Raw genomic sequence first — 25975 nt, forward strand, 5'->3', positions numbered from 1 at the left:
AAGGAATTTCCGTGGAATTCGAAGGAATTTCCGTGGAATTCGAAGGAATTTCCGTGGAATTCGAAGGAATTTCCGTGGAATTCGAAGGAATTTCCGTGGAATTCGAAGGAATTTCCGTGGAATTCGAAGGAATTTCCGTGGAATTCGAAGGAATTTCCGTGGAATTCGAAGGAATTTCCGTGGAATTGAAGGAATTTCCGTGGAATTCGAAGGAATTTCCGTGGAATTCGAAGGAATTTCCGTGGAATTCGAAGGAATTTCCGTGGAATTCGAAGGAATTTCCGTGGAATTCGAAGGAATTTCCGTGGAAATTCGAAGGAATTTCCGTGGAAATTCGAAGGAATTTCCGTGGAAATTCGAAGGAATTTCCGTGGAAATTCGAAGGAATTTCCGTGAAATTCGAAGGAATTTCCGTGGAATTCGAAGGAATTTCCGTGGAATTCGAAATTTCCGTGGAAATTCGAAACCATTTCCCGTGGAATTCGAAGGAATTTCCGTGGAATTCGAAGGAATTTCCGTGGAATTCGAAGGAATTTCCGTGGAAATTCGAAGGAATTTCCGTGGAAATTCGAAGGAATTTCCTGTGGAAATTCGAAGGAATTTCCGTGGAATTCGAAGGAATTTCCGTGGAATTCGAAGGAATTTCCCGTGGAAATTCGAAGGAATTTCCGTGGAAATTCGAAGAATTTCCGTGGAAATTCGAAGGAATTTCCGTGGAAATTCGAAGGAATTTCCGTGAAATTCGAAGGAATTTCCGTGGAAATTCGAAGGAATTTCCGTGGAAATTCGAAGGAATTTCCGTGGAATTCGAAGGAATTTCCGTGGAAATTCGAAGAATTTCCGTGGAAATTCGAAGGAATTTCCGTGGAAATTCGAAGGAATTTCCGTGGAAATTCGAAGGAGTTTCCGTGGAAATTCGAAGGAATTTCCGTAGAATTCGAGGAATTTCGTGGAATTCGAGGAATTTCCGTGGAATTCGAAGGAATTTCCCGTGGAAATTCGAAGGAATTTCCCGTGTAAATTCGAAGGAATTTCCCGTGGAAATTCGAAGGAATTTCCCGTGGAAATTCGAAGGAGTTTCCCGTGGAAATTCGAAGGAATTTCCCGTGGGAATTCGAAGGAATTTCCCGTGGGAATTCGAAGGAATTTCTTGTGGAAATTTGAAGGAGGCTGCCTTCAGTGTCTCGTATTTGACCCTTCTTGACTTTTTTCTGGTGGAAATTTGAAATATGAACTAATTTCCGGTGAAAAACAAAAAAAAATCATGGAAATTCGGATGAATTGTTCGTGAGATTTCGGAAGAATTTTCCACGGCATTAGATAAGATTTTTTCGTGAAAATTTGGAAGAACTTCTCAAGGAAAACTTCTCGGAAAAATTTTCCACCGGATGATATCCGGAAGATTTTCCCGGAAATTTAGAAGAAATTATTTTGGAAATCCCGAAAATAAAATCCCCTGGAAATTTGGAGTTTACGAATAATTTTCCACGGAAAATTGAAAACAAAACAATAGAATTTCCCATGAGAATTCAGAAGAATTTTTTTGAGATATTGTCTCGGAAGTCCGGCGGATTCTTCCGGCGATTTCAAAAATTTTGCATGGAAATCCGGAAAAATGTTCCGCGGCAATTAGGAAGAATTTTCCGTGGACAATCGGATGATCATTCTGAACAAACTTAGTGGCTTGTTTTGTATTGTTTAAGCGTGTAAAGAAATATATTTGCAAATGCAAAATATATGCACATACTTACACTGCAGTACCAAAAATGTGTGAGATTTCTTACCTGAAAGGACAAAAGAGAAGAAATGTTAATTTGCGTTCAAAGATTTAATTAACACTAGGATTGATTCGCTAAAAAAAACTTACGCGGATACATTCGTGCAGAAAATCGTTGTAACTAAATTTTCAAATGGCTATATCTCAGTGGGTTTTCAACCGATTTTCTCAGTTTTTTCACCAACCTCTTAGCCATCTCTTCTAGTTTCTGGACATTGCAAAATATTGTATCTAGGGGTGTTCAATTTTTCACTAGAGCTGTGGGAGTAAAGCAACGGATATAGAAAAATGCGATTTTGGAGATATACTTATATTTCATTACCAAAAATGATATCTATTCATATAGTGATGATGGAAATGATAAAATAACAAATGAAAGACATCACCTGGAACATAAGAACACATTTTGAGCATCCCTACTATGCATACGATGATAATTCGGTACCTTTAGGAACCACGTGTAGTAACACGATGTATAAAGCTTCAGAAAATGTTTTCAAGCATGTTGTCTACTGTGAACTTGGTGAAATAAATGTAAACTATATACGAAACATGTGTGATAATAAATTATGATATTCTAGGATCTCCGAACTGTACTGGAATTTGAATCAAATGGTCTACCGAATCAACCAAGGCTTCCATGATGCCCCCAGTTGCAGTATCAACCCAATTATGTCCTCCGAGTATTTGTCTTTCACTTGCGTCTCAAATCCAAACATATGAGATGTTATAAGATCTCCAAATTGTCCTGGAGTTTGAATCAAATGGTCTACCGAATCAACCAAGGCTTCCATGATGTCCCCAGTCGCGGTATCAACCCAATTATGTCCTCCGAGTATTTATCTTTCACTTGCGTCTCAAATCCAGGCATTTGAGTTGTTGTAAGATCTCCAAATTGTCCTGGAGTTTGAGTAAATTGGTCTATCGAATCAACCAAGGCATCCATGATGTCGTCAGCCGCGGTATCAACCCAATTATGGCCTCCGAGTATTTGTCTTTCATTTGCATCTCAAATCCAGGCATTTGAGATGTTGTTAGATCTCCAAATTGCCCTGGAGTTTGAGTAAAATGGTCTATCGAATCAACCAAGGCATCCATGATGTCCCCAGCCTCGGTATCAACCCAATTATGTCCTCCGAGTATTTATCTTTCACTTGCGTCTCAAATCCAGGCATTTGAGATGTTGTAAGATCTCCAAATTGTCCTGGAGTTTGAGTAAAATGGTCTATCGAATCAACCAAGGCATCCATGATGTCCCCAGCCGCGGTATCAACCCAATTATGTCCTCCGAGTATTTGTCTTTCACTTGCGTCTCAAATCTAGCCATTTGAGTTGTTGTAAGATCTCCAAATTGTCCTGGAGTTTGAGTAAAATGGTCTATCGAATCAACCAAGGCTTCCATGATGTCCTCTGCCGCGGGATCACCCCAATTATGTACTTAGAGTATTTGTCTTTCAATTGCGTCTCAAATCCAGGCATATGAGATGTTGTAGGATATCCAAATTTTCTTGCAGTTTGAATCAAATGGTCTAACGAATCAACCAAGGCTTCCACGAAGTCCCCAGCCGCGGCATCAACCCAATTATGTCCTCTGAATATTTGTCTTTCACTTGCGTTGCAGTTTCAGGCAATTGAGTTGTTGTAAGATCTCCAAATTGTCCCGGTATGAGTAAAATGGTCTATCGAATCAATCATGGCTTACATGATGTCCCCAGACCCAGTTATGTCCTCCGAGTATTTATATTTTACTTGCGTATCAAATCCAGGCAATTGAGATGTTGTAGGATCTCCAAGTTTTCTTGCAGTTTGAGTAAAATGGTCTACCGAATCAACCAAGGCTTCCATGATGTCCCAAGCCACGATATTAACTCCTTTATGTCCTTCGAGTATTTGTATTTCACTTGCGCTTCAAATTTAGGCATATGAGTGTAAGATCTTCAAATTGTCCTGGAGTTTGAGTAAAATGGTCTATCGAATCAACCAAGGCTCCAATGATGTCCCCTGCCGCAGTATTAACCTAATTATGTCCCTCCTTATTTATTTTTCACTTGCGTCTCAAATCCAGGCAATTGAGATGTTCTAAGATCTCCGAATTGTCCTGGATTTTGCGTAAAATCTCGGGTACTTATTCAAAAGGACGTATGTGATTTTGTAAACAAAGATTCAAACGTCGATTTGTCCAATCTGATAGCACTCCCACGCAAACCATCACCACAGACAGATAGGGGAAGCCTTCGGCTACCTGTTGGTGGTGTTGGTTTGCGTGAGAGTGCCATCAGATTGGACAAATCGACGTTTGAATCTTTGTTTACAAAATCACATACGTCCTTTTGAATAAGTACCCGAGAAATGGTCTATCGAATCAACCAAGGCCTCCATGATGTTCTAAGTCGCAGTATAAACCCTATCATGTCCTCCGAATATTTGTCTTCCACCTGCGTCTCAAATTCAGGCATAGGGGATGTTGTAAGATCTTCAAACGGTTCTAGAGTATGAGCAAAATGGTCTATTGAATCAACCAAAGCTTTCATGATGTCGTCAGCCGCGATATCAACTCTTTTATGTCTTCCGAGTATTTACATTTCATTTGCGCCTCAAATCAAGGCAATTGAGATGTTGTAAGATCTCCAAATTATCCTGGCGTTTGAGTGAAATGGTCTATCGAATCAACCAAGGCTTCCATGAAGTCTCTAGCTTATTTTTCACTTGCGTCTCAAATCCAGGCAAATGAGATGTTGTAATATCTCCTAAATGTCCTGGAGTTTGTATCAAATAGTCTAGCAAATCAACCAAGGCTTCCATGCTGTTTCCAGCAGCGGTATCAACCCAATAATGTCTTCAAGTTCCTCTTACGTCACAAATCCAGGCATATGAGATGTTGAAAGATATCCAAATTGTCCTGGAGTTTGAAAAAAATGGCCTACCGAATCAACGAATGCTTCCATAATATCCCCAGCCGCAGTTTCAACACAATTATTTCCTCCGAGTATTTGTCTTTCACTTGCGTCACAAATCCAGACATATCATATGTTGGAAGATCTCCAAATTATTCTGGAGTTTAAATCAAATGGTCTACCGAATCATTCAAGGCTTCCATGAAGTCCCTAGCCACGGTATCAACTCAATTACGTCTCCCGAGTATTAGACTTTCTCGTTTGTCACAATAGGCATATGAGATGTTGTAAAATCTCCAAATTGTCCTGGAGTTTGAATCAAATGGTCTACCGAATCAACCAAGGCTGCCATGATGTCTTCAGCCACGATATCAACGCAATTTAGTGGACATAATTGTTTTTAAATTACTTTCCAAATGAACCACGACTTGCAAATCAACCCTACCTTGAAATATGTCTCCAGAAGATGTTTTTATCCAATCTTCCGAGCCCATGTTTGGTATATAAAAATGCGATGTTATTAGTCCCCCAAATCGCCCTGGATGTGGATCAAGTTGTCTGTCAACCAAATCAACCTCGCCTGGAACTATATCTCCAGCGAAGGTATGTATCTAATCATGTCTTCCGAGCTCATGCACACATTTAGTCGAGTCAAGTACGAGACACTAAAGAAGGCCTCACATATCTGGTAAGTTACAATTAAAAATTGTCCTATGACAAGTGATTACCCAAATCATGCAGCTAGGAATGACAGTGTACCGGAGTGTGAGATTTCTGCTGCCGTGACTGGTCCTACGTAGTACTTAACGTACTCCTCCCAAAACAACACGTTTTACGATGCCTCTCTGAAATGTTTTCGGTTCCCTCATTTTCTCGATTCAAAGGGAAAAAAATCCGAAATAAACCAGGTAGCAAGTGATCTCTCCTTTCTTCCGTTTAACCAAAACACCAACATTTTTTGATTGTTTCCCCATTCTCTTCATAACTTTTGAAAGCAATGACCGTCGACTAGAGTGTGCCAATTACAGAGGGATCACCCTTCTGAACTCGGCGTACACAATTCTTTCGCGTATTCTGTTTAACAGACTGACACCGCTAGAAGAGTCCTTCGTCAGCGAATACCAGGCAGGTTTTCGTGAGGGTCGATCAACGACGGATCAGATGTTCAGCCTGCGGATGATCATTGATCCGGGAGTACAACTTGCAGACTTAACAAAGTTCTCGTTGGTGTATCGGGTAACCACCCCCTCCCCCTATTTTTTGGCGATAATGGACATCAATATGCTTGCCTATACGTTCCATTCTAGTGTCTAGTGTCTTCTTCCGTTTACCTCGAGGACACCATTACTAGGACCTGATCGTACCAATTTGATCAATGATGATCGGATTTAACGTGACGTGCCCGAAATTAGACTTCGACTGACAAAGTGATGTTCTTAAAATTGAGGTTTTAGAGTAAAGTTTCATTAAGACAAACATACACTGTCGAATGATTATAATAATAATAATAAACAATAAACATAATGAGTAAAGTAATCAACTCATATGCCTGGATTTGTAATGCAAGTAAAATACCAAAAACTCGGAGTTCATAATTGGTTGGTAGCGCGGCTGGGGACATCATGAAAGCTTTGGTCGATTCGATAGACCATTTGATTCAAACTCATGAACAATTTGGAGATCTTACAAAATCTCAATTGCCTAAAACTGCGACGCAAGTGAAAGACAAATATTCAGAGGACATTATTGAGTTGATGCCGCGGCTGAGGACTTCATGGAAGTTTTGGTTGATTCGGTAGACCATTTGATTCAAACTTCAAGACAATTTGGGGATTTTACAATATCTCATATGCCTAGATTTAAGACGCAAGTAAAAGACAAATACCCGGAGTACATAATTGGGGTGGCAGCAGAGGACATCATGGATGCCTTGGTTGATTCGATAGATCATTTTGCTCAAACTCCAAGGCAATTTGGAAATCTTACAATATCTCAAATGCCTGGATTTGAGACACAAGTGAAAGATAAATACTCGGAGGACATAATTGAGTTGATACCGTGGCTAGGGGCATCATGAAAGCTTTCGTTGATTCGATAGACCATTTTGCTCAAACTCCAGGGCAATTTGGAGATCTTACAACATCTTAAATATCTGGATTTGAGACGCAGGTGAAAGACAATTACTCGGAGGATATAATTGGGTTTATACTGCGACTGAGGACATCATAGAAGCCTTAGTTGATTCGATAGACCATTTTACTCAAACTCCAGGACAATTTGGAGATCTTACAACAACTCAAATGCCTGGATTTTTGCCGTAAGTGAAAGATAAATACTCGGAGCACATAATTGGGTTGATACCACGACTGGGGACATCATGGATGCCTTGGTTGATTCGATAGACCAATTTACTCAAACTCCAGGACAATTTGGAGATCTTACAACAACTCAAATGCCTGGATTTGAGACGCAAGTGAAAGATAAATACTTGGAGGACACAATTGGGTTGATACCGCGGCTGGGGACATCATGGATGCCTTCGTTGATTCGATAGACCATTTTACTCAAACTTCAGGACAATTTGGAGATCTTACAACATCTCAAATGCCTGGATTTGAGACGCAAATGAAAGACAAATACTCGGATGACATTCAAGGGTTCATACTACGGCAGAGGACATCATTGAAGCCGTGGTTGATTCAACAGACCATCTTACTCAAACTCCAGGACAATTTGGAGATCTTACAACAACTCAAATGCCTGGATTTAAGACGCAAGTGAAAGACAAATACTCGGAGGATATAATTGGGTTGATACCGCGGCTGGGGACATCATGGATGCCTTGGTTGATTCGATAGACCATTTTACTCAAACTTCAGGACAATTTGGAGATCTTACAACATCTCATATGTTTGGATTTGAGACGCAAGTGAAAGATAAATACTCGGAGGCCATAATTGGGTTGAAACCGCGGCTGACGACATCGTGGATACCTTGGTTGATTCGATAGACCAATTTACTCAAACTCCAGGACAATTTGGAGATCTTACAACTCAAATGCCTGGATTTAAGACGCAAGTGAAAGATAAATACTCGGAGGACATAATTGGGTTGATACCGCGGCTGAGGACATCATGGAAGCCTTGGTTGATTCGATATACCATTTGATTCAATTTCCAGGACAATTTGGAGATCTTACAACATCTCATATGTTTGGATTTGAGACGCAAGTGAAAGACGAATACTCGAAGGACATAATTGGGTTGATACTGCACCTGGGGGCATCATGGAAGCCTTGATTGATTCAGTAGACCATTTGATTCAAATTCCAGTACAGTTCGGAGATCCTAGAACATCATAATTAATTATCAAACATGTTTCGTATATAGTTTACATTTATTTCACCAAGTTCACAGTAGACAACATGCTTGAAAACATTTTCTGAAGCTTTATACATCGTGTTACTACACGTGTTTCCTAAAGGTACCGAATTATCATCGTATGCATAGTAGGGATGCTCAAAATGTGTTCTTATGTTCCAGGTGATGTCTTTTATTTGTTATTTTATCATTTCCATCATCACTATATGAATAGATATCATTTTTGGTAATGAAATATAAGCATATCTCCAAAATCGCATTTTTCTAAATCCGTTGCTTTACTCCCACAGCTCTAGTGAAAAATTGAACACCCCTAGATACAATATTTTGCAATGTCCAGAAACTAGAAGAGATGGCTAAGAGGTTGGTGAAAAAACTGAGAAGATCGGTTGAAAAACCACTGAGATATAGCCATTTGAAAATTTAGTTACAACGATTTTCTTAACGAATGAATCCTAGTGTTAATGTTTTCTCTCTAACACACCAAGGTATCTCAAACATTGTAATTTGTTATTTATGCAACGAGCAGCAAAAAATTTCCATTCTTTCACAAGATGCATCAAATCCATTTTGAAGAAGTCAACGACGTACAGATTATAGAATTGAGCACAGTTGAATAAATAATTTACGCGCACAATTGCAAATGCAAATGAAACAGATAAAACAAGCACTAAACTGATATCTCCAGTTCATCGTTCATTCTACAAGCAGGATTTCCACCACTTGCCGACCCTAGCCCTATGACCAGACCATTTGGTTGAAAAAACAAAACATTCGCACCAGCAGGGTTGCAAATAAAAACAACTCAATCCCCAATCCCAAGCCATAGGAACGGACTATCCGCTCGCACACGACGACCCATCCAATGAAGGTTTTCCACATTCTACACAAAGGTACCCACTTGCGAATCATCATACACCAGTCGTCCGGCAGACAGACAGACAGTTCAGTAGTGCGGCGATACCGATTTTTCCACACCGCTCGTTTCGAATGGGTCCTTCTAATCCCAACAACAAGTGTTTTCACTCGTGTTATCGTCCGCAATTTCACGTCCTCCTTTTCAGGGCCAGTACGCACACGTACCTACTCACACTCACACGCACACACAGCAGTCGTTCGACGGTTGGTTAGCCTTTTGGCGTTTGAAAATTACCATTTTCCCGCTACCCTAACTCTGAACAGTGAACACTGATGACGGCAGGCATATTGCCAGGAAAGGAAAAAAAAACCTGAATGCAAACAGAGATGAAAATACGATACATTTATGTATGAGATAGTAAACCGAATTTGGAACAAAAGTTCATGTCACCGTATAAATATTGCATGAGGCTCGGAATCTGTCGTATGATGCTGCTTGTTCGGTGTCAATTTTGACTTTATCGAATCTGGACATGACGTAGCGTTTTTAGATTGAGTATATTGGAAATGGCTGAATCATTGTCGAAGCGATGTGTATTTCAAGTGTTTCAAAACTATGAAGTGATCCGTTTTGATATTGAGCACATCGCTACAAAAACTGAATGGGAAAAAATGACTGACTCCGGTGACTGAATTAATCCTTGTTCTTGAAGCAATAATTTTGTCAATGTAATAAATATCTTCAACTCTTTTATGAGTTTATATACCAAAAGATTCCAGTTAGCTCACAATTTAATTCGTCGTAACAAGAGCCCGAACTATATTACCTACAATCGGAAATATCTAAGAAACTTTAAATCCTGTCGTAATCGTGTTAATACGATAGTCAGCTTACGAGCCTTATTACATGATATGAAACAGCAATAGTTGCATGAACTTTAACATCAATTTACTCTATATCACACGATATATAGCTCGTAGTTTGTTCGTGGCCTCCTAATGATTGATGAGAATTAGGGGGAAAAGGTCACTATTCGAAAAACGCTTTTTGATTAAAAGTTGAGCTGCTCCGGTTAGCAGTCGTTTGGTTAGTGAATACCATTGGATATAAATGCGTCATTCTAGCCTTATTCAGCCTGAAAATTTTCCCAGGAAATATTCTCGGGAGCAATAAATTTGCAATCGGCAGATTGTTAACAATAGCCTATTTTTAATATGTTGAACATATTTCCTCCCTTATCAAACTTGCGATGACTGTTTTGCTTTAAGATTCAAGAATAATATCAAACATTTCACATTTAATACATTCAAAGATATTTGAATTAAAAATCTATTCGGTAGCCGGTAAAGAATGAATAAAACCGTTAACTTTATACTGACTGCATGCAAACATTCTCGAAATCTTTTATTTTCTGGAAGCCAAGTTGACATTAATTCCCACCAACTAAAGAATACCAAATGGCTGATCCGCACAGTAAATACATTATTTCTCATGAAATTTTCGACTGCACACCATTTATTCATTCGGTTCCGAAATCGGAAAACTTTATCCCGACAGCCCCATAAATTAGAGTTTTCCCTTTGCTGTTGCTTGGGTTCAATCTGACCGGATGCTGGCCATTCGTATGTTGGTACGGCGGCACATGCTGTGCTTACCACCATGGTTGAAAAAGAACCATTGGAAATAGGATTTAATGATACTCTGCACACGTGTAGAGAGCTTTCCTCCTTCCATTTGATTTTTTTTTCTTGGACGCACGTAAAAACAGCGCAGAACAACGTTAGACCCGAACCATTCCATGTACTACCAACTGGGAGCGACTTGATTCTGTAAAATATGTTTTCTCACGGCTGCAGTGGTAGACTCGCAGACGCAATCACACTGACGGGCCGTATTAAGGGAACCGAAACCGACCAACCAGCTGCACCGAAAAGTTGCAGATTACGGCATTAGTCCATGTGTTGAAAGCTCTTATCGTACGTGGCTTACACGGCACTCACGTGCACAACGGTGCATAATGTATCAGGTAGCCCCACCACACCGGAGGATGGAGCCCGAAGTTTTCCGAGTGCTTGAAATGCTACAAATTTTCCCAATGTGAAAAATGTGATCGATAAACATCGCGCACTTAAGCTCTCAAGCCTGTTAAAAGCGTCCAGGAAGAGGATTTTACTAGCAGCTATAAGTAACGCGACAAATGGCAGCCTGAAATGTGTTTTCTCACTCGCGAAAGATCACGTTTCCTACTTTATAGGGCATCCGATAAATGGAGACACATCCATCATGTGGATGCCGCGTGTTGAAGTACAATGGTGCTTTGAGAGCCATCAAAAATTTGATCAAAGTAAGCGAATCGTCGGCATAGTTGTCCTACGTGCCTGGCAAAAAAAATATTTCACCGTTTTGAACACTTGCTGACTAAATTTGATTTGATTGTTGAAAATGATTTTTTTCCAAATCTTTCAATATTCACAAACGTGCATTCCATTACAACCAGTGAAATAAATTAATGCCTACCATGTAGAACTGAAAAAAGAATACCCACTCCATATGGTTGATGCAGTGTGTTTCAACCATTGTGATGAAAAGAAACCAATAGTAAATGTGTATCAACAATAACCTTAACCCTTATGTGGCCGACTGGGTACCCGGGTACCTTTTCGAAATTCAATTAACGATATCTGAATAACTTTTCACAGCAAGACGTTGAAACTTTGTCAGATCCACAATAATGACGATTAACATCGATTGTAGGGGTTAACGGAAGTTTTGATCACGGAGGGGTGGAGGAAGGGATTTCGACTTTTTTTACCCAGCGGGGTACATGGGTATCCACGAAACTGATTTTTTTTTCAATTCCGAATTTTTGTTTTGGGCCCATTCGATTCCGAATTTTCTTCTTTATCGTGCTGTTGTTGGGTTGGATCGGTCCAGTCACGCTGATGTCCGGGAAATCCGGATTTCCAGGGACATGTCCTGATTCGGTAATACTGACCTTGGATTTCGGTATCAAACTTCTTGAAATTTCCACAGCAGGTTGATGTTATGATTACATTGGGCCCATCAGACGTGTGAACATTCGAGTGGCCATTTCAGAACAGGTTCCCAAAGGGGTCGAGAGAGGTCATAAGCATTTTTCAATGGAACCCCAACAATATGGGTAGGTTTTTGAATAGCAATATGAGGGCGAAATCATTTTCAAGGACCACCAAATAATCCCGGAAGACCAGCAAGTGGTCATACGGAAGCTCTGGATCATCCAAAGAATTTGCCGATTCATAAAAAATATCTTACAAAGCTGCGACTTTTTAGAAATTGAATGTTGTAGCCATGAGCGAGCAAAATCAATAAAATAATTCATTTCGGGTGGCCTCGGATGGTGATTCTTGGAAGGTTTTGGAACCTCCCGAGCGGTGGTCAGTTGAACAAGTTCGTCGTTTGAAACTACGATTTTTTAAAAATCGATTATTGACCGGATCTGGCGACGTCAACAGATTGTGGGAAAATATCCACGAAGCTGTGACTACAACAGCGCAGGAAGTAATAGGCACTTGGTTTGATGAGGAGTGCCAGCGAGTGACGGACGAGACAAATGTTGCTAGGAGTCGAATGCTAGTGGCTCGTACCCGTTCCAACAGAGAGCGGTACAGTGTACGAATAGAGAATAGAGAAACGAGTCCACCGCAGAAAAAGGCAACACGAAGAGAGTGTGATAGCTGGAGCGCAGGAGAACATGAATAGAAACGATATGCGGAGGTTTTACGCAACTGTCAATGTGTCATTGACACGTGGCATAAGACTGCGCCAGTGCCCGCCATGTGCAATGACTGAGAAAGGAATTTGCTGACTGACACGACTATGGTGGCAGCCAAGTGGAAGGAGCACTTCGAAGATTTACTGAACGGTGAAAATGAAGGTCAAGCTGTGGAACCACCAACGCTGGAGGAGGTTAAGAAGGCTCTAAACGTGCTGAAAAACAGTAAAGCTGCTGGGAAGGACGAGATCCCGGTCGAGCTTCTCAAACACAGAAATGAGCAGCTGCATCGATCAATCCACCACATTATCCAGAAAATATGGGAGGATGAAGAACTGCCTGCCGGCTGGTTGGATGGCCTCATCTATAAGAAAAGGCACAGACTAGAGTGTGCCAATTACAGAGGGATCACCCTTCTGAACTCGGCGTACAAAATCCTGTCGCGTATCCTGTTTAACAGACCGCGACCGAATACCAGGCAGGTTTTCGTGAGGGCCGATCTACGACGGATCAGATGTTTATCCTGCGGATGATCCTTGATAAATTTCGGGAGTATAACTTGCAGACTCACCATCTGTTCATTGATTTCAAAGCAGCGAACGATTCAGTGAAGAGAAATGAGCTGTGGCAGATAATGACCGAACATGGTTTTCCGGCGAAACTGATTAGACTGATACGTGCAACGTATTCTAATTGCAGACGAAGTGTCAACCTCGTTTGTGACCTTAGATGGATTGAAGAAGGGTAATACACTTTCGAATTTATTGTTCAACATTGCACTCGAAGGCGCTAGTAGGAGATCAGGCGTGCAGAGGAACGGCACTATCATCACACGGTCGTATATGCTCCTGGGCTTTGCGGACGTCATCGAACTTATTGTAATCGATTGCAGAGCAGTAGTGGAGGCTTTTGTCCCACTGAAGAGCGAGACGGCGAGGATAGGCTTTAACCAATAACTCTACCAAGACAAAGTACATGGCGGCAGGTAGAGATAAAGGAAGACCTAGTGGTGTTGGGTGTTGCTTGATGGGGATGTGTTTGAAGATGTTGAAGAATTTGTTTACCTTGGAACGCCTTTGACATGTGACAATGATGTTTCCCGTGAAGTGAAAAGACGAATTGCTGCTGCGAATAGACGGGAACGAAATTTGCTCTATACAAAACTCTGATACTACCACCCAAAAAACATTTTAAGATTTATCATGCTCTATAAGATGTTTTCATGACCAGTTGCTAATAAAAGTAATAACTCCACCAAAACCTCTTCATAACATCATTAAGATAGCCTTTCGGCCTAATGGACCAATCTAAAAGAAGAAGTTATTAAAATCGTTCTAACAGTAGTAATAAAACTGCTACAAAACATTGTATTGAATTTGTTGATACTCTATAGGAGGTGACCATCATAAGAGTAACTCAATAAAACTGTTTCAATTTCATATTAAGGGAAGGTGGGAAGATTTGATCCCCGGGGAGACTTGATCACCCACTGTTTTATCGAAAACTAAAGTAGTTGTGTTCTAGCGTATTTTTTAGTACAGATTCTCTAGCCGAATGAACTTTATGTGGTCAATTATTTTTTGGCTTGACAACCTTTATTCTGCAGGGCGGTTGTATGTTTTGATCTTCCTAAAGATTTTTTTTTATTGGCCACGCAAAATTTGAACAACTTTTCAAAACAATGACTCAATGCTTAATGATCTGTACTGATGTGATATTTTCATCAGTCTAAGGATATTTGGATTTAAAGTAATTATTTCAACATGGGGACACTTGATCCCCCATTAGTCACCCATACAAAAATTAGGTAAAAAAATGTAAAAAAATATATAAATCTGTTCTCAGGGTTCTAATTTTTTGTAGATTTGACAGATTTGATAAAGGGTTGGTAGGAAAAAATATTTTTTGCGTAGATATCATAGTACAGGGATCAAGTCTCCCCAAAATTTAAAATTGCATGTGCTGTCAAACTCAATAATAAAAATCGTCATCTCAATAATAAAAATCGCAATTCGAAAATTTCGCGTATTTTGATGGAAAAATATTTAAAAAATCTGAGGGCACCTTTCTAATTTTATCAAAGCAATTTCTTGGAGAGGGATCAATTTCCCCCGAATATTATAAAACTGTGTTTGTTTTAATTGTGTTTCATTAAAAACAACAATTTATGGACTGTCATACATCAGTAGAGTTAAATACGGTGTCAGGCCATTAGGCCGAAGGTTATTAGGCCAAAAGGACATTAGGCCGAACGGTCATAAGGCCGAATGGCCATTAGGCCGAACGGACATAAGGCCGAATTTGCAGAAAGAAGCAAGAAGTGAAAATGAGAATTTCTCTCTTCACCTTACCCCTTCTTCTTTCTCCCTTCTTGCATCTTCCTTCTTCTTTCTTCCTTCTTTTTTCTCCCTTTTTCTTTGTTTTGTTTGTATTATTTATTTTATTTGTTTTAATCCAATTGACTTTGTTTAGTCTTTTTGAACAACTTATAAATCTTCCTTCTTCTTTATTTCTTCTTTCTTCTTCTTTTTTCCTTCTTCCTTTTTCCTTCTTCCTTCTTCTTTTTTCCTTCTTTCTTCTTTCTTCTTCTTTGTTTCTCCTTCCTTTTTCCTTCTACCTTCTTTCTTAATCCTTTTTTATTCTTTCTTCCTTCTTCCTTCTTTCTTCCTTCTTCCTTCTTCCTTCCTTCTTCCTTCTTCCTTCTTTTTTCTTCCTGGCTTTCTGGCTACGTGCCCGGCCCACCGCAGTCTTCCGGTTTTCACGGTATAAAAGATGGATGGTTCTCCCAACAGCTGATGCAACTCGTGGTTCATTCGCCTCCTCCACGTACCGTCCGCCATCAGCACCCCACCATAGATGGTACGCAACACTTTCCTTTCGAAAACTCCCAGTGCGCGTTGGTCCTCAACGAGCATCGTCCAGGTCTCGTGTCCGCAGAGAACTACCGGTCTTATAAGCGTTTTGTAGATAGTCAGTTTGGTACGGCGGCGAACTCTATTCGATCGGAGCGTCTTGCGGAGTCCAAAGTACGTACGATTTCCAGCCACTATGCGTCTCCGAATTTCTCTGCTGGTATCGTTATCGGCGGTCACCAGTGAGCCCAAGTACACGAATTCTTCAACCACCTCGATTTCGTCACCACCGATAGAAACTCGTGGTGGGTGGCTCACATTGACCTCTCTTGAGCCTCTTCCTATCATGTACTTCGTCTTCGACGTGTTGATGACTAGTCCAATCCGTTTAGCTTCGCTTTTCAGTCTGATGTAGACTTCCTCCATCCTCTCATAGTTACGTGCCATGATATCAATGTCGTCGGCGAAACCAAATAACTGGACGGACTTCGTGAAAATCGTACCACTCGTGTCAATCCCTGCCCTTCGTATTACTCCTTCCAAAGCGATGTTGAATAGCAGACACTAAAGACCATCACCTTGCCGTAACCCTCTACGCGTTTCGAAGGGACTCGAGAATGCCCCTGAAACTCGAACTACGCACATCACCCGATCCATCGTCGCCTTGATCAACCATATCAGTTTATCCGGAAATCCGTTTTCGTGCATTAGCTGCCATAGCTGATCCCGATCGATTGTATCATATGCGGCTTTGAAGTCGATAAATAGATGATGTGTGGGCACGTTGTATTCGCGACATTTCTGCAATACCTGACGTATGGCGAACACCTGGTCTGTGGTAGAGCGTTCACCCATAAATCCCGCCTGGTACAGCTCCACAAACTTTCTTGCAATTGGTGTTAGTCGGCGGCATAAAATTTGAGAGAGTACCTTGTAGGCGGCGTTCAGCAATGTGATTGCGCGGTAGTTGCTACAATCCAGCTTATCGCCCTTTTTGTAGATGGGACACACGACACCTTCCATCCACTCCTGCGGCAGAACCTCATCCTCCCAAACCTTGGTAATCACCCAGTGCAGCGCTCTAGCCAGTGCTTCACCACCGTGTTTAAACAGCTCTCCTGGTAGTTGGTCAGCTCCAGGGGCTTTGTTGTTTTTCAGCCGGCCGATCTCCTCCTGGATTTGGAGTCGGAAGTCGCATGTCCTGCGCGCGTGCTCCTAGGTTCATTACCATACCGCCACCGTTGTCTGCCATATCGCCATTCAGGTGCTCTTCGTAGTGCTGCCGCCACCTTTGGATCACCTCACGCTCGTTTCTAAGAAGGTTCCCGTTTATGTCCTTACACATATCGGGCTGTGGCACGTGGCCCTTACGTGAACGGTTCAACTTCTCATAGAACTTTCGTGCGTTATTAGCGCGGTACAGTTCCTACGTCTCTTCACGGTCTCGATCTTCCTGCTGGCGCTTTTTCCTCCGGAAAATCGAGTTTTGTCTGTTCCGCGCCCGTTTGTATCGTGCCTCGTTCGCCCTCGTGCGGTGTTGCAGCAATCTCGCCCATGCTGCATTCTTCTCCTCAACTAACTGCTCACATTTGCCGTCATACCAGTCGTTTCTCTGATCCGGAGCCACCGTGCCTAGTGCAGCGGTTGCGGTGCTTCCAATGGCGGATCGAATATCTCTCCAGCCATCTTCAAGAGATGCTGCGCCTAGCTGCTCTTCCGTTGGGAGTGCTACTTCCAGCTGCTGCGCGTAGTCTTGGGCTAGTCTACCGTCTTGTAGCCGCCCAATGTTAAGCCGCGGCGGACGACTCCGACGCGTGTTGATCACCGTCGAGAGTTTTGAGCGCAGACATACTGCGACGAGGTAGTGGTCGGATTCAATATTCGCACTGCGGTAAGTGCGTACGTTCGTGATGTCGGAGAAGAATTTACCGTCGATTAGAACGTGGTCGATTTGGTTTTCCGTTACTTGATTAGGTGATTTCAATGTGGCCTTGTGGATATTCTTGCGGGGGAAGAAAGTGCTTCGGACTACCATTCCGCGGGAGGCTGCAAAGTTTATGCATCGTTGGCCGTTGTCGTTCGATACGGTATGCAGACTATCCGGTCCGATGACCGGTCTATACATTTCCTCCCTTCCTACCTGAGCGTTCATGTCACCGATGACGATTTTGACGTCCCGCAGTGGGCATCCATCGTATGTCTGCTCCAGCTGCGCATAGAACGCTTCTTTCTCGTCCTCGGATCTCCCTTCGTGTGGGCAGTGCACGTTGATGATGCTATCGTTGAAGAAACGGCCATTTATCCTCAGCTTGCACATCCTTGCGTTGATTGGCTGCCTCCCAATCACGCGTTGGCGCATCTTTCCCAGCACTATGAAGCCAGTTCCCAGCTCGTTGGTGGTGCCACAGCTTTGGTAGAAGGTAGCCGCTCGATGCCCGCTTTTCCACACTTTCTGTCCTGTCCAGCAGATTTCCTGCAGCGCTACGACATCGAAGTTGCGGGGATGTAATTTATCGTAGATTATCCTGTCGCAACCTGCGAAGCCTAGCGACTTGCAGTTCCATGTTCCATGCTTCCAATCGTGATCCTTTATTCGTCGCCTAGGTCGTTGCCGATTGTATCGAGTCGTATTATCTTCTATGTCGTTCGTAATAGTTGTTTTTAAAGGCGGCTTATTGGGCCTGCGCAAACCTCCTGTCTCGTCGGAGGGCCGTCGTGTCAGGGCTGTTTAGCGTCCCACCTAACACCAGGACTTGGGCTTGTGCGCTTTGAGCGGCACACGGTCGCTTTGGCGGAGCCTACTTGCGGATACATGCAGCTTTTTATAGAGGTTTAACAGGGCGCACTGTCAAACTCCACCACATCCTAGGCAGGCGCCACAACTAGCAGATGGCCTGGGGAGGGATCGTCAAGCCCTTGGACATAGTCCCTGCTGCCCCAACATTAACTAGATGATATCATTTTTTCACAGCGAACTATTTAAAATATACAAACTTATCTGTACTAATGAAAATTTCAACATTCCTTCGCAATTTTAGGATTGAGTTGTTAACTCGATATGGGGACATTGAATCCCTCATTAGTCACCAGTACTGCAATTTGGTGAAAAGATTTATAAAATATATGAAATTCGTTTTATTGTGTTTAATTTTCAAAAAAGGCTCTAAAGAGTACTGGCTAAGGGAATATCAAAAAATGGGATCAAGTCTCCCCAAATTGTAAGACAGTACTGTTGAATTCCATAATACAACTTGCACAGTCGGATAGTCTATGTATTTCGAAAATGAAAAATCGGAGAGCTTTATACTTTTATTAAAGCTTGAAGAGAGATCAATTCGCCGCGAATGTTTATTAATATTTCAAAACAGTCGACTGTGTATCAACAACAATTTACATACCGCATATCAGTGAGACTGTGTTAAAATCTCGTAAATTTGTTTAGTTTTGATTGTGATATGACGTGAAAGAGACGAGAGGACCAAGTTTCCTTAGTATCCCCTACAGTAAGTCTAGAAACCTTAGCATTGATATGAGGTTTCCTTTGTAGCAAAGCAAAGTAACTAACAGTGTTATCAAACCACACCGAGATGTAAAAGCACCATACACGAATAGAGCATACTTACAATACATTCTAAAGATTTTGTGACAAGCTTTCAACCCTTTCTGGTGAGTCCGCATCTGATCGTGTTTCCTTCAATACGCAGAACGATCGCGCGATCTTTGAAATAATTTGTTCTACTTTGTGCGGATGAGTAAATTAATCAGTAAGTTTTTCTTATATCACGCAGATCAATCGCGCGATCATCCAAATTATTTGTTCTGCGCTACGCGGTCAGTAATTTAATTAATTAGTGCACGTTCGATTATGAGTTTATTTAACTTCGATCAAAATACACGCTACACCCGGCATACCGTTTACCAAAACAAACCCTGCTACACTCCCTACCCCATATATCCAACATATGTACCTGTGATTTCTCGTGGAAGTTCAGATGACTCGTCGTCTTCCATTAAAGCGAGTATCACGTCAACATTTTCCTACCTATTCCCTAATTGACCTGCATTTGGACACGGCCGGCGTCGGTATTGCCTTAACTTTTTGGTTACCAGTTTGTACACATTGAGGATGATGTTCGTCCCAAACATCATCTGTTGGTTCTCTGTGTAATTACAGCTGACCTGGCATTAACGGAGGAGCAACCGTGGGCGGTAAATCATGCTCATGCTCATGCTCATGCTTCTTCTTTTTTCCTTCTTCCTTCTATCTTCTTCCTTCTTCCGTTTTCGTTCTTCTTTTTTTCTTTTTTTCTTCTTCCTTTTTTCTTCTTCTTTCTTCCTTCTTCTTTCTACCTCGTTCCCTCACCCTTCTTCCTTCTTCTTTTATATCTCTTCCTTCTTCCTTCTTCCCTCTTCCTTTTTCCTTCTCTCTTTTTCCGTATTCCTTCTTCCTTCTTTCTTTTTCTTTCTTCTTTCTTTCTTTTTCCTTTTTCCTTTTTCGTTCTTCCTTCTTCCTTCTCCCTTCTTCCTACTTCCTTCTTCCCTCTTCCTTCTTTCTTCCTTCTTTCTTCCTTCTTTCTTCTTCCTTTTTCCTTCTCCTTTCTTTCTTCTTCCTTCTTCCTTTTTCCTTCTTCCTTTTTCCTTCTTCCTTTTTCCTTCTTCCTTTTTCCTTCTTCCTTCTTCCTTCTTCCTTCTCCCTTCTTACTTTTTCCTCCTGTTTCCTTCTTCCTGTCTACTTCTTCCTCATTGCGCACTACTCACATCTTACTCCCAGTTCTTATTCGGCCTAACGGTCATTCGGCCTAATGTAATTCGGCTTAATGGCCTTCGGCCTAATGACCCAGCATAATTAAATACTATATTTCTTACATGTTTATTTATTTTTGGCTGTGATACATCGAAAATCAGAAAAGGGGATCACGTCTATCCAGTCTCCTCTACTATAGAAAACAAATCAGTTCTTTTCAGAACCTCCATTTACACAGGAGAAGGTTCAGTCGAGACGACTTTCCCTCAAAGTAAACCACATAATCGCTCGGCGATGGCAAAGATTTGCGTCGGTAGCAGAACTACAAACACTCGTCTATAGAAGACGCTGCAAAAATTTAATTGCATGGAAGGTGTTTATAGCGTTTCAACCGCAAATCATCGAGTGGCTAAAGTTGGCGTCAGTAGCACGCTAGTGAAAAACCACAATTTGATGACTTTGTTTTGTTGCTGTTAGTGATTTGAAAAGCACATTATTTATATTCATAAAAATGAAATGGTCTGTTTGCATTCGCATAACTCCAAAACGGCTGGATAAATTTTCATCATTCTTTTAGCAGTTATGTTCGTTATCATTTCCGACAGATTTATATGACATTTCGTCATGCAAAAATCACATTTAAGGTTGAGTAAATCGAGATAAACTAAAATTAGTATTAAAATTTCGCGTGGACACTTCACAACGCGTATTTTTGCCTACTGTGCAAGACAACGTCTGCCAGGTCGACTAGTTGAAAATAAATCGATCCTTTTTTGGATCACCATTAATTTGTTTCATTCCTTTATTTATTTGTTAGGCACTCTGTGTTACTTACCGCTGCTGTGCCGAGATCTACTGTGGTATTCTGCTGTACAGAATCCACACAGAATCTATTTTTAGATTTCCATTACTGATTATTGTTTTCATTGCCAGTCCATCTCATCGTGAGTCCATTGTGTCCGTTTGTCCATGTCGTGTATCGTTCGTTGTTCGGTTGCCAGTTGTCAGTCGTCATCAGGCAGCCGGGGCGGTAAGGCGCATACCCCAAAACGCCACCGTATGGGCTGCGAATCCGGCGACTGACGAGGGTTTGGTTTGGTGGAGGGGCTGGGAATCGAACCCATAACCATTCGCTTGTAAGGCAAACGTGTAGCCAACAAATCCACATGACCCCCTTGGACTACCATTATATACAAGACAAAGTTTATAAAATTTTCTCTAAATTACAGAACACAAAAGCAGAGAATTTCTTATGCCTAGTGAAAAAAATACATTTTCATTCACTAATAATAATTCAAACAGAAAAGCCACATGCTACGCCTAATGACTGCAGCGTAATCGCAACGATGAATTCCACAGCGGTCACAGCAGCAAAACTAGATATTTTACAATTTATGTTACCCTATGTTCCATTGGCGGTTGTGTCTTTTCTTACTGTTTACTGGCAACGCATCCCACATTTGCATCAACATTGCCGCTTCGCGGCTTAGTATTCATTAAGCACTTTCACAGATATTAACAGCGAGGTTTCGAAGACAAGTTTCCATTCGACAATATCACATGGCTGGCACGAATATGCTCCCGCGGGAGGTTAAGAAAATAATCCGACAGAAAATTTTATTCAGTAGGTATGGTTTGCTTTGTACTACGCATTGAATTTAAAGACCCATTTATAAATGTATAATATTTCTTATTAGTATAATGTTTTATAAAACTCGCTTTCTTATAAAACAATAAGCTTTTCAAATAATGTCATCAACCCCGATTCACCTTCCAGTTCAACAAGTCACCGCCCTCTCGAACTATTTGAGCCGTACGAAGGGTTGACAATAAGGCTACAAAATTTACGATCCTTCCGCCAAACCTACCATTCGTACTGCTGTCTGCTGCACTGTCATTTTATTCGAACTTATTTTCAAAATGGCCACTGGCGCAAAATACCGCTCGGTATACGGCTTTCGTACTTTATCTAATAATTTTATGGCCGCTTCTTTGGTCTGCTCGGTGGTCCAAAAAGAGCAACTGTTGCTGTCTCTAGACTGGCCAACCACTTTCAATGTTAACACAAAGCGTAAAGCTTTTACACCACCCTGATCCTAGTTCGCGTACAATGTTTTACTATCCACCTTCCCATCTACCGACGAGCGCATGCATTGGGTAAACACGGCAGTGTCCTTTGTTTCATGCTGCCACAACGTTGGGAGTGCGCTACATTCCACGGTGGATCCACGCTAATAAAAGCAAGCTCTGCGGATTTCCGCTGCTGACTGGCGGATGGAGACAAGCGGATGTTCCAAGACGTGTAAAAATTAAAAGGACAACTTCAGTTTTTATTACATAATTCCTTTACGCTGCAACATAAAGTCCGTATTACATGAATTTGCTCAAAGCACGGAAGCTGTATATCTTGCCGGTTTGGCCCTGAAGGTAACATAAAATTTCGCAGAATTGAGAACGTTTCAGCTGAATCCCGAAAGTACACGTGCAATGCTTGGCCCAAGAACGCTGACAAAAAAAGAACGGTGCGGTACTCTGGTCTTTATCTGACCAGCGTGAAGATGGTCGCATCATAGCATGTTTTCGTTGCTGCTATTCGGGGATTTATATCGTATGACTGCTGGGAAAGGCTCAAGACTGGTGAGGATGGATTCAAAGCGCCGGATTACTCATCATCCATACACGACGTTGAAGCTTCTCGACTAACTATTTAGTTGACAATTTAAACATTATCATGCCCAGAAGGCTTTTAATAAATAAATATGTGTAGTTTTCGAAACTACCAAACTAACTCTATTCAAGCTGTATTGCCTTGAGGAAAAAGAAAACTCTGATAACTATGCACTCTTGCCTTCCCAGAGCGATGTTAATCCTAATTTGTTACTTCGACTAGTGTATAACCAATCTGCTCAAGCAAGCAGAGAACAGACAGCAACACTTTCGAGCTGGCAAGTTGAATAACATCATATGCGACTATATTCCAGAGAATGTTGTAGCCGGAGGTAGCATCCTTCATCAAAATGAATGAAACCGAGAAGACAGCTGGGAACATTTTGCTGTCGACAATAAATGCTAGTTTTCCCACCAGTAGATGAGTGCCAGTTTTACTGCACCAGTCCAGTCTTCTGCTACTTTATATGTGTTCTTGTCGCAGTCATTGTGTTACTTTCTGTCTAAGGATGCAGGATGCGATTTGCAGGAGCTGAAGAAAAATGTGTTGCTTGGGATCAACATAACAAGAAAATCGTGTATATCTAGTTTGAAGCCAGTTTAGCAATAAAATAGATTGAAGTTATAAGTTTAACCAATTATTGCTTCGCAACATGACGTCGGTTGGGGTTTTGTTTTATTAATTGTAACTTTAATTTGAACAAAGACGACATACTGATTTCAAAGAAAACAAATATTAGCTCAGCTCATATTGCATGAAAAGACCGAGGAATCCTCTAGAGTCACTGGATCAATTACCTTAAAGATGAAACCACACTGCTATCTTGCTATTCAATCTCATATCAAGTAGCACTCTTGATGCAACCTGTTCCGAATTAATGTTTCGGAAACGAATGAACATGTGTTTAACCCCCCGCATGTTATATAAACCCTTCCCCTACTCCTCCAAGGAAATTAAGAAAATTCTTGAACCGAAATTTTCGAACACTATACCGGGATTTAGCTACCTGCATATTGGTCTGGATTGTAGCCACACGTCTTATTGTTCAGCTGTGGATAGCCTCAAAGTTTTCTCTATTTATCCTTAAATTCCGAGTTGATCCGACATTCGGCATTTTCTTACCACGTTTAAAGCGCTAGAAGTATTTCTTATATCATCCTTTCATTCTTCTTTCAAGTCGTCTGAAGACGGCGGTGGTACATTAAATTTTATTGGCTTCCAGAGTCGCTATAGCGATGGGATTTGGATTTACTTTATTCTTGTGATTCCCCCAGTGGGGTTTGCCAAATTGTACGATGCGATGCTGTTAGTTTTTTTTCTCCTCACAGTAGCAAACATTTTGGAAACAGCGGAGTTGAGCAGTGCCTCGAAATAAGAAAGAACTGGTATGAAGAATTTTGACTTATTGGTGGAACGGCGACTTGTTGTAATTCACTTTGCTATAGCGAACGGATCGATTCGACTCAATTTTTATGTTTATTTTCGGGAGAGCCAGAATTAACCCTCAGAGATTTGATGTTTGTATTCCTTAACTTCGACGTCGGCGGCACTGCGAAGAGCATGGATGGTAATTGATTTATATTGGCACCAAAATGGAGATTGATTACATTTTAGCGAAAAAGAATGATTCAGTTAACCGTAGAGGAACCTTGGAAACTCTTGGATTTTATCACCCATTACGATAACGAGATTATATGGGTTTCGATGTACAAATACTAAGAGGAAAGAAGAAATTTGTACAAGTTCATTGAAGTTGTTTTAGAAGTACGCATACGCTTGTTGGTTTTTGGACTGCGCAAACATCGATTGCTATAAGATCGGATCCAAGGGCCTTCCTTAGCCGTGTTGTAAAGATGTGCAGTAGAGTGATTCAAATTTTGACTTTTTTGCTCCCCTTTGCTTAAACGATGGCATTTGCCATTTTAATAATCGTCCCAAATTTTTAGCTAATTTGGATGTAATTTGACTGAGCACAATCAGTTTGAAGCTTGTATGAAAATTACTATGAAAACAGTAACTTTTGTTAAAAACCGTTCCCCATAACTGCCCATTAAACTTTAAAAATTTATGAATACGTTAGCAACATAGGAAATTTAACAAGGGAAAATATCGTCGTTGTTGCTAAACGATTTGATGCTGGCAACAAAAGTTATTAGGGAAATACTGAATTGTGGGAAATTCAATTTAACACGTAAAAGAATAACATCAATATCAATAATGAGCATTTCTGTTTTCTTTATAATTTTGCTCACAAAAGTCAGATTGCTTCGCAACAACAACTGACTTTCGGCTTAGGATCTATTCTATGATGGCGATGCGTTAAATATATTCAAATAGATTCTGGGCTGCTTCACAAAACGATCCTTTACATAAGTGGCAATTCTCATAGTAATTTTCATATAACCTTCAAACGGCACAACCAAATTACATCCAAATCAGCTAAAAATTTGAGAAGACTATTAAACTAGGAAAAACAATCGTTTAAGCACAGGGGAGCGAAAAAGTCAAATTTTGAATCACTCTGTGCAGCTACAAAGCAAGACCATGCTGAAGATGGCTGAGTTCGATTCCCGGTCTAAGACTAGGAAATTTTCGAGAAGGAAATTTTCTCGACTTTCCTGGGCATAAAAGTATCACCGTGTTAGCCTCATAATAAACGAATGCAAAAATGGTAACTTGGCTTAGAAACTTCGCAGTTAATAACTGTGGAAGTGTTGAATGAGCACTAAGCTGAGGCGGAAATGTCAGGGGTGATGTAATGCCAATGAGAAGAAGACAAGAAGAAGAAGAAGAAGAAGAAGAAGAAGAAGAAGAAGAAGAAGAAGAAAATCTGATTGGCAGCAAAATAAAATTTCCATGAAGAATTAGAAATTTTCCATAAAAAATAGTAAATTGCCAATAAAGAAATCAGGGTATGAGCAAATAAATAAATATAAAATTTCCACAAATAATGCTAAAGTTTCATAAACAATTAAAAAATTTCCACAAAATAAAAAAACAGCACTTTTAAAAGCAAAAATTGCAATTATACAAGATGAATTTTTCAT

Source organism: Armigeres subalbatus, chromosome 3 (genome assembly GCF_024139115.2).
Source record: "Armigeres subalbatus isolate Guangzhou_Male chromosome 3, GZ_Asu_2, whole genome shotgun sequence".
In the NCBI taxonomy this organism is placed as follows: domain Eukaryota; kingdom Metazoa; phylum Arthropoda; class Insecta; order Diptera; family Culicidae; genus Armigeres; species Armigeres subalbatus.